The sequence below is a fragment of the Heterodontus francisci genome, chromosome 1 (genome assembly GCF_036365525.1).
Source record: "Heterodontus francisci isolate sHetFra1 chromosome 1, sHetFra1.hap1, whole genome shotgun sequence".
Lineage (NCBI taxonomy): Eukaryota > Metazoa > Chordata > Chondrichthyes > Heterodontiformes > Heterodontidae > Heterodontus > Heterodontus francisci.
In genome coordinates this window covers 8,828,663-8,845,717 of record NC_090371.1, presented here as the reverse complement: position 1 = coordinate 8,845,717, position 17,055 = coordinate 8,828,663, and the positions used below count along the sequence as shown (strand labels likewise).

Below are 17,055 nucleotides of genomic sequence, written 5' to 3'. Positions count from 1 at the left end.
GAACTCTCCAACAGCACCTTCATCACATGTCCTTGCTAGTGACTCTCATATTCTAAAAATTATAAAAACGTGGACATTGCTGACCAGTGCAGCATTTATTGCCCATCCCTAATTGCCCTTGAGAAGGTGATGGTGAGCTGCCTTCTTTAACCGCTGCTGTCCATGTGGTGTAGGTACACCCACAGTGCTGTTAGGGAGGGAGTTCCAGGATTTTGATCCAGCCATAGCGAAGGAACGGTGATATAGTTCCAAGTCAGGATGGTGTGTGACTTGGAGGAGAGCTTGAAGGTGGTGGTGTTCCCATGCATCTACTGCCCTCGTCCTCCTAGGTGGTAAGTTTTGCATTTGGAAGATCTTTCCAAGCTTAAGGCATCCTGTGCCTTGGCCTCAAAATGCAGTTTTTTTTTTTAAAAACCTCAGGGTCCAAGTTACACACCACCCAGTACAAAATACAGTATGTAGAGATGGCACGGAGGCAGTACCAACATGGCTGCCAACCAGAGTGAGGTCCATTCCTCTGATACCGCCAGGTGAGGCAGCTGTATATAGGCACTGCTAGACAAGAAATGACCAGGGTCCATCTTGTTCACCTTCTACCATCCTGGTAGTCACACGAAATGATGATAATGGAGTTGTTGACTAATCACAGCAATCAATCTTTATCAATGATCTACAACAGGTCCAGACATGAGGTGAGGAAAACCCAAGTGGTGGACAGCTTTTGGAAACCAAGGTCCAAAGTCATCCGCTATGCCCAAGCACGTTACACGCTGCTACACAGGTCTCAAATTACTCACCTAAAGGTGAAACAAACTCATTGTCCAGCCCCTTTAGAACCCTAAAAACAGCAATATCACCTCACAGCCTTCTCTTTTCCAGTGAGAACATGTCAAATTTACACTATCACTCCTCATAATCCAATCCATTCCCCAGTTCAAAAGCAAGAAGCTTTCACTTTACTCAACATTTCCCAGTCAGCCAAGAGAACAAAATAAGCATTCTACATCCTCCCTGGCATAGGGAAATACTCTGGAGTCAAATTACTGTTCACCTACACAAACTATTGTAATGTAGATAAGAACAGCAGCCAATTACAACAGCGAAGTCTCATAACCAGTAAATGAGATGAGTGACCACTCTTTTTGTTAAAGGAGTAAAGTTGGCGAAGACACTGGGAAAACTCCCTGCTGCTCCTCTCCACCAGAACAGGTTTAATGTCACACCTGCACTGAGCTTAAATTAACTGGAGAGGGGCTTGAGGTAATGACCTGGAGATGAGAGCAATACTGACTGAACTAAGTTGACTTCTTCCAGAATGCAAGAATTATACAGACCTCTAATTTTCTATTACACAACAGTTCTGAACGTGTAAACACAGGATTAACTGCATTTCTACAGGATTCAGCGACAAGAAAAAACATGAGGTAGTGTAGTGTGGAGGCTTTGGAGAGGGTACAGAAGAAGTTTACCAGATGTTGCCTGGTCTGGAGGGAATTAGCTATGAGAGGTTGGATAAACTGATTGTTTTCATGGAACAATGGAGGTGGAGGGGTGACCTGATAGAGGTTTACAAAGTTGAGTGGCATGGCCAGATGGATAGTCAGAAGCTTTTTCCCAGGGTGGAAGAGTCAGTTACAAGGGGACGTAGGTTTCAGGTGCGAGGGGCAAAGTTTAGAGGGGATGTGCGAGGCATGTTTTTTACACAGAGGGTGTTGAGTGCCTGGAACTTGCTGCCGGGGGAGGTGGTGGAAACAGGTAAGATAGCGACGTTTAAGAGGCATCTTGACAAATACATGAATAGGAAGGGAATAGAGGGATACGGACCCCGGAAGTGCAGAAGGTTTCAGTTTAGACAGGCATCATGATCGGCGCAGGCTTGGAGGGCCGAATGGCCTGTTCCTGTGCTGCACTGTTCTTTGTTATCCCTTTAGTGACGCAGTAACAGATACCTTCAGGTAAAAAATTCAGGTGGGACTTAAGAGTCAACCTCATCAACAAACTGCTTGCTGGATCGACACCACGGGAAAACACAGGCTCCTCGTTCACTTGGCAGAGAAACACAGGCTCCCCCCCTCAGTCGGCACAGAGAGAAACACAGGCTCCCCCCCTCCCTCGGCACAAACGCGGACCCCCCCCCTCCCTCGGCACAAACGCGGACTCCCCCCCTCCCTCGGCACAAACGCGGACTCCCCCCTCCCTCGGCACAAACGCTGACTCCCCCCTCCCTCGGCACAAACGCTGACTCCCCCCTCCCTCGTCACAAACAGACTCCCCCCTCCCTCGTCACAAACAGACTCCCCCCTCCCTCGTCACAAACAGACTCCTCCCTCCCTCGTCACAAACAGACTCCTCCCTCACTCGTCACAAACAGACTCCTCCCTCACTCGTCACAAACAGACTCCTCCCTCACTCGTCACAAACAGACTCCTCCCTCACTCGTCACAAACAGACTCCTCCCTCACTCGTCACAAACAGACTCCTCCCTCACTCGTCACAAACAGACTCCTCCCTCACTCGTCACAAACAGACTCCTCCCTCACTCGTCACAAACAGACTCCTCCCTCACTCGTCACAAACAGACTCCTCCCTCACTCGTCACAAACAGACTCCTCCCTCACTCGTCACAAACAGACTCCTCCCTCACTCGTCACAAACAGACTCCTCCCTCACTCGTCACAAACAGACTCCTCCCTCACTCGTCACAAACAGACTCCTCCCTCACTCGTCACAAACAGACTCCTCCCTCACTCGTCACAAACAGACTCCTCCCTCACTCGTCACAAACAGACTCCTCCCTCACTCGTCACAGACAGACTCCTCCCTCACTCGTCACAGACAGACTCCTCCCTCACTCGTCACAGACAGACTCCTCCCTCCCTCGTCACAAACAGACTCCTCCCTCCCTCGTCACAAACAGACTCCTCCCTCCCTCGTCACAAACAGACTCCTCCCTCCCTCGTCACAAACAGACTCCTCCCTCCCTCGTCACAAACAGACTCCTCCCTCCCTCGTCACAAACAGACTCCTCCCTCCCTCGTCACACAGACTCCTCCCTCCCTCGTCACAAACAGACTCCTCCCTCCCTCGTCACAAACAGACTCCTCCCTCCCTCGTCACAAACAGACTCCTCCCTCCCTCGTCACAAACAGACTCCTCCCTCACTCGTCACAAACAGACTCCTCCCTCACTCGTCACAAACAGACTCCTCCCTCACTCGTCACAAACAGACTCCTCCCTCACTCGTCACAAACAGACTCCTCCCTCACTCGTCACAAACAGACTCCTCCCTCACTCGTCACAAACAGACTCCTCCCTCACTCGTCACAAACAGACTCCTCCCTCACTCGTCACAAACAGACTCCTCCCTCACTCGTCACAAACAGACTCCTCCCTCACTCGTCACAAACAGACTCCTCCCTCACTCGTCACAAACAGACTCCTCCCTCACTCGTCACAAACAGACTCCTCCCTCACTCATCACAAACAGACTCCTCCCTCACTCATCACAAACAGACTCCTCCCTCACTCATCACAAACAGACTCCTCCCTCACTCATCACAAACAGACTCCTCCCTCACTCATCACAAACAGACTCCTCCCTCACTCATCACAAACAGACTCCTCCCTCACTCATCACAAACAGACTCCTCCCTCACTCATCACAAACAGACTCCTCCCTCACTCATCACAAACAGACTCCTCCCTCACTCATCACAAACAGACTCCTCCCTCACTCATCACAAACAGACTCCTCCCTCACTCATCACAAACAGACTCCTCCCTCACTCATCACAAACAGACTCCTCCCTCACTCATCACAAACAGACTCCTCCCTCACTCATCACAAACAGACTCCTCCCTCACTCATCACAAACAGACTCCTCCCTCACTCATCACAAACAGACTCCTCCCTCACTCATCACAAACAGACTCCTCCCTCACTCATCACAAACAGACTCCTCCCTCACTCATCACAAACAGACTCCTCCCTCACTCATCACAAACAGACTCCTCCCTCACTCATCACAAACAGACTCCTCCCTCACTCATCACAAACAGACTCCTCCCTCACTCATCACAAACAGACTCCTCCCTCACTCATCACAAACAGACTCCTCCCTCACTCATCACAAACAGACTCCTCCCTCACTCAGCACAGAGAAGCACAGGCTCTTCACTCACTCGGCACAGAGAAAGTTGGCTTGCTCATTGCTATTAAAAAGGATAGGGGCTGGCCCGATGAAAGTCTTTAAAGTTTTCACGGGTTAGGATAACAGAAATTGTGGGATATTATTTCAATTAGTTCATGAAATGCTAATGAAAAGAAAGTCTTGCATTTTCACCTCCTCGGGACGTCCCAAAGTGCTTTACAGCCAATGAAGTACTTTTGTCAAATGTAGTCACTGTTGTTAATGTAGCAAACATGGAAGCCAAATTGCACACAGCAAGCTGCCACAAATAGTAATGTGATAATGACCAGATAATCTGTTTGTGAAAATGATTAATGGATAAATATTAGCCAAGACACTGGGGATAACTTCACTATTCTCATTGAAATAATGCTGTGGGATCTTTTACATCCACCTGATAGAACAGGTGGGGCCTAGATTTACTGCCTCATGTGAAAGATGGGATCTCCAACAGTGCAGCACTCCCATAGTACTGCACTGCAGTGTCAGCTTTATTTTTTGTGTATAAATCCTGGAGTGGGGCTCAAACCCACAACCTTCTGATTTAGAGGCGAGGGTGCTACCTCCTGAGTCACGGCTAACAAGCCTAGCCATGCCACAAATTTAATGCAACTTAAAAATAAAAGAGCTTTTAATAATGTTCTATGCACAGACCATGGAATGGTTATAGCAGAGAAGGAGGCCATTCAGCTCATTGTAATTGTGCTGGCTCTCTGCAAGGGCAACTCACCTATTCCCACTCCCCTGTATTTTCCCTGCAGCCCTGCAAAATTTTTTCTCTCCAGATAATTATCCAATTCTCGTTTAAAGGCCTTGATGGAATCTGTCTCCACCACACTCTAAGGCAGTGCATTCCTAACCACTCGCTGCATAAAGAAGTTTTTCATGTTGCCGTTGCTTCTTTTGCTAATCACCTTAAATCACAATGTCCTTCCCCCAATGGGAATAGTTTCTCTCTACCTTCTCTATCCAGACAACACCAATCTCAAGTCTCTTCTCTATGGAGAATAGCTCCAGCTTCTCCAACCTACCCACATAACTGAAGTTCCTCATCCTTGGAACCATTCTCATGAATCTTTTTTGCACCTTCTCTGATGCCGTCACCAGAACTGGACACAGTGCTTCAGCTGAGTCCAAACCAGTGTTTTATACAGGTTTATCATAACTTCCTTGCTTTTGTACTGTATGCCTCTATTTATAAAGCCCAGGATCCCATATGCTTTATTAATCATTTTCCCAACCGGCCCTACAACCTTCAATGATTTGTGTCTCTCTCCATGTTCCTCCTATACAAGGCTACGGGCCAAGTGCTGGAAAATGGGATTAGAATAGTTAGGTGCTTGATGGCTGGCACAGACATGATGGGCCGAAGGGCCTGTTTCAGTGCTGTATAACTCTTTGAAATCGATCAACTTTTCTGCATTAAATTTCATCAGCCACTTGTCTGCCCATTCCACCCTCCTCACAGTTCACAATATTTCCAAGTTTTATCTGCAAATTTTGATATTGTGCCCGAACATCCAAGTCTAGATTATTAATATATAAAGAGGGGTCTGAGCACAGGTGAGAGGTTAAAATGTAGAATACTATGCCATGAGCAGTTGTTGAAGCAGAATGAAAAAAGCTAGTGAAAGAGGAAGATTAAATGGTTACAGAGATTGGGATTACACTGGATGACTAGGTTACAAAAATCATCAGCACAAACATGATGTGTCAAATGGCTTGTCGATGTGCTGTAAAATTCTGAGATAGGAATATAGGAACAGGATGAGGCCATTCAGCCTCCCAAGCCTATTCTGCCATTTAACTAGATCATAGCTGATCTGCATCTCATCACCACCTTCCCGCCTTGGCTCCATAACTCTTAATACCTAACATTAATCTATCAATCTCAATTTTGAAATTTTCAATTGACCCGCAGCCTCAATAGCGATTGAGAAAATAACGTTCCAGATTTTCACTACCCTTATGAAGTACCTCCTGACATCACCCCTGAACGGCCTAGCTGTAATTTTAAGGTTACGCTTTGGACTCCCCCACAGAGGAAAGTTTCTATAAAATCCATTAATCATCTTAAACTCCTCAATTAGATCACCCTTCAATCTTCCATAGTCAAGAGAATATAAACTACACAGTTCTACAGAGTTAGGCATACCCTGGAAATACACTCCTTCCCTAGCAATGCATTTAAGACTGGCATCTCACCAGTGCCAGCTTTCTTCACTGCATGGCACCTCACAAACCGTCTCACAGTAGAAGAATTGGAGGGGCAGTTTGTCAACAGTTCTGTTGAGCCACTCCAGCTGGAGTGGAGGAAGTCAGTCAGGTTTGCTCAACCTCAAAGCAGACAGAAGACTGAATGCTGGAAGCTCAGTAGAGACAAATTGCTAAATACTAGACCAAGATGGGCTGCACCAGGGTTAGTACATAAGAAATAGGAGGTGGAATACGGCAGTTGGCCCTTTGAGTCTGCTCCACCATTCAACAGGATCATGGCTGACCTATCTCAAATTCATCTTCCCTCACTCTCCCCATAACCCTTCATTCCTTTCGTACCCAAAAAGTTATTGACCTCTGTCTTGAATATACTCCATGACTGAGCATCATAGCTCTCTGAGGGACAAAATTCCAAAGATTCACAACCCTCAGTGAAGACATTTCTCATCTCAGTCCTAAATGGTCAACCCCTTATTCTGAGACTGTGACCCATGTTCGAGATTCTCCAACCAGGGAAAACGTTTTCTCAGTATCTACCCTGTCAAGCTCTAAGAATTTTCTGTGTTTCAATTAGATCACCTCTCATTCCTCTGAATCTAAGGGAATATAAGCCTAGTCTAAATCTCTCCTCAAAGGACAATCACCATCCCAGGAACCAGTCTTGTGAACCTTCATTGCACTCCCTCTAGAGCAGATAAGTCCTTCTTTAGGTAAGACCACCAAAACTTGACACAACTCTCCAAGTGTGGTCTCACCAATGCACTATATAATTGTAGTAAGACTTATTTACTCTTCTACTCTAATAGCTTTGTAACAAAAGCTAACATACCATTTACCTTCCTAATTGCTTGATGTACCAGCATGTTAACTTTGTGATTCACATACAAGGACACCTAGGGTCCCCTCTGAATGCAACTATTTCCCAATCTCTCACAATTCAAAAAATATTCTGCATTTTTATTTTTCCGAACATAATGGATAACTTCACATTTCACCATATTATACTCCATCTGCCTTGTTCTTGCCCAGTCACCCAACCTGTCAATATCCCTCTGCAGCCTCTTTCCCACCTAACTTTGTATGATCAACAAACTTGGATACATTACTCTCAGCCCCCTTATCGAAGTCATTAATACGGATTGTAAATAGCTGAGACCCAAGTACTGATCCTTGCGATATCCCACTAGATACTGCCTGCCAACCCAAAAATGCCCCGTTTATTCCTACTCTGTTTTCTGTCCATTAACCAATCCTCAATCTTTGCTAATATATTATCTCCAATAATTTTGTGTAATAACCTCGTGTGGCACCTTATCAAATGCTTTTGAAAAAAACAAATACATGACGGCGGCACAGTGGCGCAGTGGTTAGCACTGCAGCCTCACAGCTCCAGCGACCCGGGTTCAATTATGGGTACTGCCTGTGTGGAGTTTGCAAGTTCTCCCTGTGTGTGCGTGGGTTTCCTCCGGGTGCTCCGGTTTCCTCCCACATGCCAAAAGACTTGCAGGTTGATAGGTTAATTGGTCATTATAAATTGCCCCTAGTATAGGTAGGTGGTAGGGAAATATAGGGACAGGTGGGGATGTGGTAAGAATATGGAATTAGAGTAGGATTAGTATAAATGGGTGGTTGATGGTCGGCACAGACTCGGTGGGCTGAAGGGCCTGTTTCAGTGCTGTATCTCTAAACATGATAAACATGACACCCACTGGTTCCCCCTTATACATCTTACTAGCTACATCCTCAAAAAACTCTCAACAAGTTTATCAAACATGATTTCCCTTTCATAAATCCATGTTGATTCTGCTTAATCACATTTTATAACTGTCCTGTTACCACGTCTCAAATAACAAATTCTAGCATTTTTCCAACTACTGATTGTAGGCTAAGTGGCCTACAGTTCCCCTCGTGCTCCTTTCTTAAATAGCAGGGTTATGTTTGCTACCTTCCAATCCTTGCTAACTGTTCAAGAATCTAAGGAATTCTGGAAGATCAAAGCCAATATATCCACTATCCCTGCTGCTACCTCTTTTAAAACCCTAGAATGCAGGCTGTCAGCTCCAGGGGACCTGTTGCGTTTAGTTCCATTAATTTCTCCTGTACTATTTCTTTACTTCTACTGACTTGTGCAAGTTCCTCATTCTCACCAAATCCTTGATTCCCCATTATTTCCAGAATGCTTTTTTTGTGTCTTCTACAATAAAGAACATTAGAAATAGGAGCAGGGGTAGTCCTTATGGCCCCTCAAGACTGCTCCACCATTCAACATTATCATGGCAGATCATCTGCCTCCCTGAGGGATCAAAAATCCAAATCCTCCACCCTTGAATATACTCAAATGATGGAACATCCACAACCCTCTGGAGTAGAGAATTCCAAAGATTCACAAATGGAAGCCTGTGACCAGTGGTGTACCGCAGGGATCGCTGCTGGGACCCTTGCTGTTTGCTGTTTGTAGTGTACATTAATGATTTAGACGTGAATAAAGGAGTAAGTTTGCAGTTAACATGAAAATTGGTGGTGTCGTAAATAGTGAAGAGGAAAGCCTGAGATTACAGGACGATATAGATGGGCTGGTAAGATGGGCAGAGCAGTGGCAAATGGAATTTAATCCTGAGAAGTGCGAGGTGATGCATTTTGGGAGGACCAACAAGGCAAGGGAATATACAATGGACTTCTTTCAATTTAGTATACTGTATTTGCTGCTCACAATGTGGTCTCCTCTATATTGGGGAGACCAAACGCAGATTGGGTGAGTGCTTTGTGGAACACCTCCGCTCAGTCAGCTTCTGGCTGCTCGCCATTTCAACATTCCACCCCCCCCGCTCTCATGCTCACATCTCTGTCCTGAGACTGCTGCAGTGTTCCAGTGAACATCAACACAAGCTCGAGGAACAGCACCTCATTTACCGATTAGGCACGCTACAGCCTGCCAGACTGAACATTTGAGTTCAATAATTTCAGAGCATGACGAGCCCTCCTTTTTATTTTTAGTTATTTTTTCTTTTTTATTTATTTTATTTTAGTTGGTTTGGTTTGTTTCTACTGTGCCTACCCAGTTTTTTTCATTTTTGTGCTTGGGGCCAGAACTGTTCATTTTTCTATCGATTCACACCCTGTCTGTACTAATGCTTTGTCTTTCAGCACACCATTAACATACCGTTTGCCTTTGTTCCATGACCTTCTGGTCAGTTATTCTCTGTGACCATCTCTTTTGTTATCTCTTTCCCCACCCCCGCTTTACTTGCTTAAAACCTTTTACATTTCTAATATTTGTGTCAGTTCTGATGAGGGGTCAGTGACCTGAAACATTAACTCTGCTTCTCTCTCCACAGATGCTGCCAGACCTGCTGAGTATTTCCAGCATTTCTTGTTTTTGTCAGATTTCCAGCATCTGCAGTATTTTGCTTTTTAGTGGATGGTAGGACCCTAGGAAGTACAGAGAGTCAGAGGGACCTTGGTATACTTGTCCATAGATCACTGAAGGCAGCTGCACAGGTAGATAAGATGGTTAGGAAGGCATATCGAATACAGGTCGGCGCAACATCGAGGGCCGAAGGGCCTGTACTGCGCTGTAATGTTCTAATTCTTAAAAAAAACTTGCCTTTATTAGCCAAGGCATAGAATATAAGAGCAGATAGGTTATGATGGAGCTGTATAAAATGCTAGTTAGGCCACAGCTGGAGTACTGTGTACAGTTCTGGTCACCACTATAGGAAGGATGTAATTGCACTGGAGAGGGTGCAGAGGAGATTCACCAGGATGTTGCCTGGGCTGGAACATTTCAGCAATGGAGAGAGACTGGATAGGCTAGGGTTGTTTTCCTTAGAGCAGAGAAGGCTGGGGGGGGGGGGGGGGGACATGATTGAGGTCTACAAAATTATGAGGGGCATTGATAGGAAGAAACTTTTTCCCTTAGCGGAGGGGTCAATAACCAGAGGGCACAGATTTCAGGTAAGGGGCAGGAGGTTTAGAGGGGATTGGAGGAAAACATTTTTCACCCAGAGGGTGGTTGGAATCTGGAACACACTGCCTGAAGGGGTGGTAGAGGCAAGAACCCTCACAACTTTTAAGAAGTATTTAAATGAGCACTTGAAATGCCATAGCATACAAGGCTATGGGCCAAGTGTTGGAAAATGGGATTGGAATAGATAGGTGCTTGATGGCCGGCATAGATACGATGGGCCAAAGAGCCTGTTTCTGTGCTGTAGAACTCGATGACAAACCTTTGAGTGAAGAAATTTCTCATCTTCAGTGCTAAATGATCAACCCCTTACCCTGACACTGTGCCCCCATGTTCTAGATTCCTCAGCCAGGGGAAACAACTTCTCAGTGTCTACCCTGATAAGCCCTTTCAGAATCTTGTACTGGCTAGGTCAGCATTCATTTCCCATCCCTAATTGCCCTTGAAGTGAGTGGCTTGCTAGGCCAATTCAGAGGGCATTTTAAGAGTCAACCACATTGCTGTGGGTCTGGAATCACATGTAGACCAGATGTAGGTAAGGACAGCAGATTTCCTTCCGTAAAGGACATTAGTGAACCAGATGGGTTTTTATATCAATCAACAATGGTTTCATGGCCACCATTAGACTAGATTTTTTTTAAAATTCCAGATTTATTTATTGAATTCAAATTCCACCATCCATTGTGGTGGGATTCAAACCCATGTCTCCAGAGCACTAGTCTGGGCCTGTGGATTACTAGTCCAGTGATGTTACCACTATGCCACCTCTTCTCATATGAAAATCATATGATTTTCTAAGTGCATTATTAAGAATTCCTCAATAATAGCACTTTCCCGACGACTGAGTCAGGCTGTTTTCTCTCTTTCTTGAATAGCAGTGTTAATGTTTGCTAATTTCCAATCCTCTGGGACCAATCTAGAATTTAGGGAGTTTTGGAAACTCATGCATCCACTATTTCTGCAGCTACCTCTTCTGGTCTGGAAAATTTTAGTTTTGAGGAAAGATTGGATAGGCTTTGGGTTGTTCTCTTTGGAACAGAGAAGGCTGAGGGGAGACCTAATTGAGGTGTATAAAATGAGGAAAGATCTAGATAGAGTGGATAGGAAGGCTCAATTCCCCTTAGTTGTGGGGTCCATAAGGATGGGGCATAGATTTATGATAAAAGGTAGAAGGTTTAGAACGGATTCAGGGGAAACTTTGCATCTGCCTGAAAGGATGGTGGAGGCAGAAATTCTCATAACATTTAAAAAGTTCTTGGATATGCACCTGAAGTGCTGTTACAAGGCTATGGACAAAGAGCTGGAAAGTGGGATTAAGCTGGATAGCTACTTGCTGGGCGTCACGGAGATAAGCTGAATGGCCACTTTCGATGCTGTAATTTCTATCTCTAGGATGTAGGCCATCAGGTCCTGGGCATTTGTTGGTTTTTAGTCCCTTAAGTTTCTCTAATATGTTCTCTCTGCTGATATTACTTTAAGTTCCACTTATTAGCCCTTTATTTCCGGTATGTAATTTGTGTCTTCACAGTGGAAGATAGATGTAAAATATTTGATCAAAGTCTCTGCCATTTTCTCATTACCCATGATAATTTCTCCTGTCCCTGTCTCTAAGGGACCAACATTTACTTTAGTTACTCTCCTTTTTATATACTTGTAAAAACTCTTAGAATCTGTTTTTATATTCCTGACTAGTTTACTTATTCTATTTTTTCCCTCATCAACAACTTCTTGGCCGCCCTTTGCTGGTTTCTGAAACTCTCCCAATTCTCGAGCTTACTACTATATTTCGCAACATTGTAAGCCTTCTCTTTAAATCTACTAATTTCCTTAGTAAGCCATGGTTGGATCTTTCTCGCTGAGTTTTTGTTTTTTAATGGAACGTATTTTTGGCAAACATTTTGAATTGTTTCTTTAAATGTTTCTCCCTGTTTATTTACCACCATATCTTTTAGTCTATTTACCAAATCAACTTTAGCCAGCTCTCCCCTCATACCAATGGCTTTGTTTAATATTCTTGTTTTGGACTTGAGTATGTCACTCTCAAATTTAATATGGAATCAATTATATTATGATAGGTTTTTCCTTTTACTATGAGATTACTAATTAACCCTGCCTCATTACACAATACTAGATCTAAAATAGCTTTATCCCTGGTTGGTTCCACAAGGTTAGTGTTCTAGGAAGCTGCCGCAAAAGCATTTTAGAAACTCAACTTCTACACCAGCTTTGCCAACTTGATTTGTCCGATGTATATGAAGATTAAAATCCCCCATGATTATTACATTGTCTTTGTTACAAGCTCCAATTATTTCTTGCTCAATGCTCTGTCCAACAGTATAACTAATTTTAGGGGGAGGAGAGGGGGGGCTATAAACTACTCCCACCAGCATTTGCTGACCTTGTTATTCCTAATCTCTACCATACCAATTCTACTTCCTGATCTTCTGAGCCAAGATCCTTTCTCACTACTGTCCTTATATCCTTTATCAGGGTTACTCCTCCTTCTTTTCCATTCTGCCTGACTTTTCAAAATGTTGTGCGCCCTGGAATATTTACATCCTGACCTTCATCACTTGCAACCATATCTCTGTAATGGCGATGACATCAAACCCATTTGGCTGTATTTGCTGCGCTAGTTCATCTACCTTGTTACAAATGCTTCGTGCATTCAGATAAAGAGCCTTTAATTTTTTTAATCACTATGTTTTGCATGGAAACCAGAAGGTATATAAGGAGGATTTTTTTTATGCAGTGAGTTGTTCAGATCTGGAATACATTGCCTGAAAGGGTGGTGGAAGCAGGTTTGACAGTAACTTTAAAACAGAATTGGATAAATACTTGAAGTAAAAATTTACAGGACCATAGGGAAAGAGCACGAGAGTGTGACTAATTGGATAGCATTTTCAATTAGCTTACACAATGGGCTGTGCTGTACTGTATGACTAAAAAGTGCCCAGAAATAAATGTAGCTCTTCATGGTCTTTGCGCATTAATGCTGGTCAACATATCAGTTTGAATTCTCTTTGAAGATGAGGCATCTACGACCACATTTAAAAATTGTGTTCTACAGTCATAACCCCACTTCTGGATTAGAAAGAATCTCCTCACAGCTTAGTGGATAATGGAATTTTTACTTTTGTCCTTGTTCCAGGAGAACAACCTCCACTGCAGGTCTTGGCTTCACCACGTAACAGACAGACCCAGTCTATACAACATGAGAACAGGTTCCTCTTTCTGACAGAACACTAAGATTCACTTGTCCAGCCAATGAAAGGAGGACTAGTTGTCTTGTCTCTGGCTGAATTCTTATAAAGAGAGCATTTTTAATCAACAGCTATCCTTATAGTTAATTTTTAAATAAGATGTGTTTTTTAAAAGAGTGGTACGACTTCACAAATGTATACCCAATCACTCTTGGAAAAAACACCTGAAGCAGTAATTTGCCAAAGCCTCCATTTTGAATGTCAGTGGGCAAAGAACTAAATTCCTAAACTCCAGCCTGCTGCCAACCGCAGGCACCAGGGTACAGCACGACAGATTCAATATAGCACAGGAGACGACTATTCAGCCCATCATGCCTGTGCCAGCTGTTCGAAAGAGCTATCCAATTAGTCCCTCTCCCTTCTCTTCCCCCTTAGTTCTTCAAACTTCTCTAAGTACTTACTCAATTCCCTTTAGAAATATATTAAATTTATTTCCAGCACCCTTTCAGGTAATACATTCCAAAGCATAAGAACTCACTATGCAAGAAAAAAATTTACATCATTGCCCCCTGAAATTTGCCAATTATCTTATATCTGCGTACTAGTTACTGACCCTATAACCACTGAAAACAGTTTTTTTCTTGTCTATCCAATCCTTTCATTATTTTAAATAACTCCATGAAGTCTCCTCTTAACCTCCTCTGCTTTAAGAACAATCGCAGATTCTCTATTCTCTCCACATAACTGAAGTCCCGCATTCTGGTACCATCCTCACAAATCTCCTCACCCAAGGCCTGTGAGACCAATTCTGAAAACAGAAAAGAAGTGCGTGGTATTACCAGGTATTTCCAACATGAAAAAGGGCTAAATCTAGTTAGATGTTGATAGTACACGTCACACAGTATTCTGTGCTCGATTACTTTCATGGTAACCTACCCCAGGACACCAACAGCTGGTTCGTGGGTAGGTTACCACTCAGCACGTACAGTGATTTGAGGTTTTTTTTTAATTGCTCCAGATTCCTCCAGGAATAAAACATAGGACGCTCCAATTAAATTTCCTCCATGAGCAGCGAGTACTAAATAAAGCTCCACAAGTCACAGGGCTCAAATCAAGGCGTCTACAATTCTGTTTGGCTGGGAAATGTCTTAATTCCCAAAGTTCTGACAACAAACAATTTTTACAAATAGGTGGTCATTAGATCCAATAGCAAGTCTGTTTGTCATGCACATCAACCTCACACATCTGCCTAGCAGTATCGCTCAATTACATCGCTCCAAAAAGGCACCTAACTGTGGTTTGAGCCTCACTCATACTGTCTGTGCTGTTCCCTGGTAGCTTCAACCATTCCTCCAATGTTGATTCCTGATACTTGATCAGAACAGCACACAGCACTCATTATACAACATACAGGCAATATCTTTAACCACTGAATCACACCGAGCTTCCAATTGTACAAGTAAACTCTCTAACCACCTAGGTCGTATGCTCTTTTGACTTTCTTGCAATGCATAGAAGAGACCTGCCCTGGGAATCTCCAGACATGAGTGAAACTAGCCATCACAATTGACCTGGAATTTCCTTAGGAACTCCGACTCTGCTGATCCATGCAATGCTACACCAATCTGGCATGCAAGACGTGCATCAGGATGCTGCTGCGACACAGACGTGGAAGTTTTGGATAACGCACCAAGGAGACTGGCTCAGTTGTCAGCCCATTTGTCACTCCTCCTCTCGGCTCAAGGGAAGATGAGTGCCGGACCTTCCATGGGGCAGCAACTGACTGAAGAATACAATGGATTCGCTTTGGGATCCACTCAACTCTCAGGCAGGCCCCAAGCCTGGATTCCCTCCAACCATCGTCATACAATCAGCAGCACTGATTGTTCATTAGGCCCAAGCCTCCCACTCCTGGAAGGCAAAGCGTTCACCCGACAAGTGGAAAGAGTAAAATATATATGCTTTTGCAGGTTGCTTCGTTCTCAAAACCACTGCGTCTTGTTTGTGGAATTATTTCCAACGTTTCAGTGATTTTGATTCCTGATTGTGAGAGAGTGAGGTGTTCCAGTGTGCATCGTTGTTGCAATATCTTTGATGCATGTTGATGGCCATGTCATGGCCCCTCTAGGCATTGTGCTTCTTCCACCTGAAAACCTGTCTCGTAAAATAGATTTTATATCACAGACACCAGAAAACAAATACCCCGTGTGTGTTTTTAAAAACTGCTATTTGGGAGGAAGATGCCTGAATGAAACTGGCCCTTAGTGCATTGGCTACCGTCATTCCTTGACCACCATAACAAGGTTGCCTCAGCTTCCAGGGCTCAGCACAGTCTGAAGCCTCCAGCGCCCAACAATTTCAGCTCTGGAAGACGAACAGTAATGTTACTCCAGTGTAATATACACCACTGGTGCGTCTTTTGCGGATCTTCTCAGGATTGTACAAAGTGCACACAACCAAGCAGTCAAGACACAGAGCAAATCTTCAACATGCCCACTGTGTGCTATGTAACCATGACTGCTGACAAGCCAAGCTTAATCTTCCACCTGATGCCAGTCTTTGGGACATAACGAAGTGGAACAGAATGAAAGAACCATAAGTTAATCCATAGTATCGCACAACAGATTTGATTATGGTTTTTTTTGTATTGTATGCTGTTTGGATCGCTTTTGAATCATCTCGTGTTGATAAATGTGCAGCTAAAAATACTTGAGATCAGTGGAACCCAACATGGTTCAAATGGTTGCTGTGCTACAAAGATGTTATTCGGTTGTAGTGAACTGCCCTGAATGAGATGTCCTCGTGATCAAGGAGTGCAACTTTCATTATACAATGCAAAATGCTGACCAAATACACAGTTGCCTTAAAGAAGCACATGAAATTATGTTGTGAGATTGTTAGCGACCTTGCAATTCCTTACATGTCAGTCAGAAACATGTTGGATGAGCACCATCTCACAAAGCATGATATTTGTATGGAGGGCGCTGCCTAGTCATGGGTCCGCTGCTGCCAACATATTATAGAGAATCAATGTTACTCCAATACAGTTGGGTCTCACTATGGACAGTGGTTAACATGGAGGCTCGCTTTAGAAACCATACCTTCACATTCTTCTGCCATTTCACATGTTACTTAGAAGCCCAACTGGTATAAAGCTTTGCTCCGTCAATAGCAGCATGGAAAAATCAGCAAGCAGCAGGTTACTGTCAGCACTGAAATCAAGCCACAGAGCCAAGTCTCCAAACCTCCAACTAACCATTAGCAAAACAGTATTTTTTGTAACAGACACTAACTGATTAAGTAATGGAAGATTTGATTTTCACCCGATGGTGGCTGGGTTGACAAGTTACTGAGGATATGGGAAGCATAAATAAGGAAGACACCTTAATTAAACTCTTACAAAAGGGACTCTGTTGAAAACCAATTGTAAACAAAAATGACAAGATTACAAAACAATGCAAGAAATGGATCTCAACCAAGG

At 43.9% G+C, this 17,055-nt stretch overlaps 1 protein-coding gene across 1 annotated transcript in view; it reads right to left on the bottom strand.

The window, feature by feature from the left end:
- Positions 1-17,055, bottom strand: part of LOC137377669 (zinc finger protein 638-like) — a 172,880-nt gene that overhangs the window by 24,485 nt on the left and 131,340 nt on the right. The gene's annotated exons all lie outside the window — the stretch shown is intronic.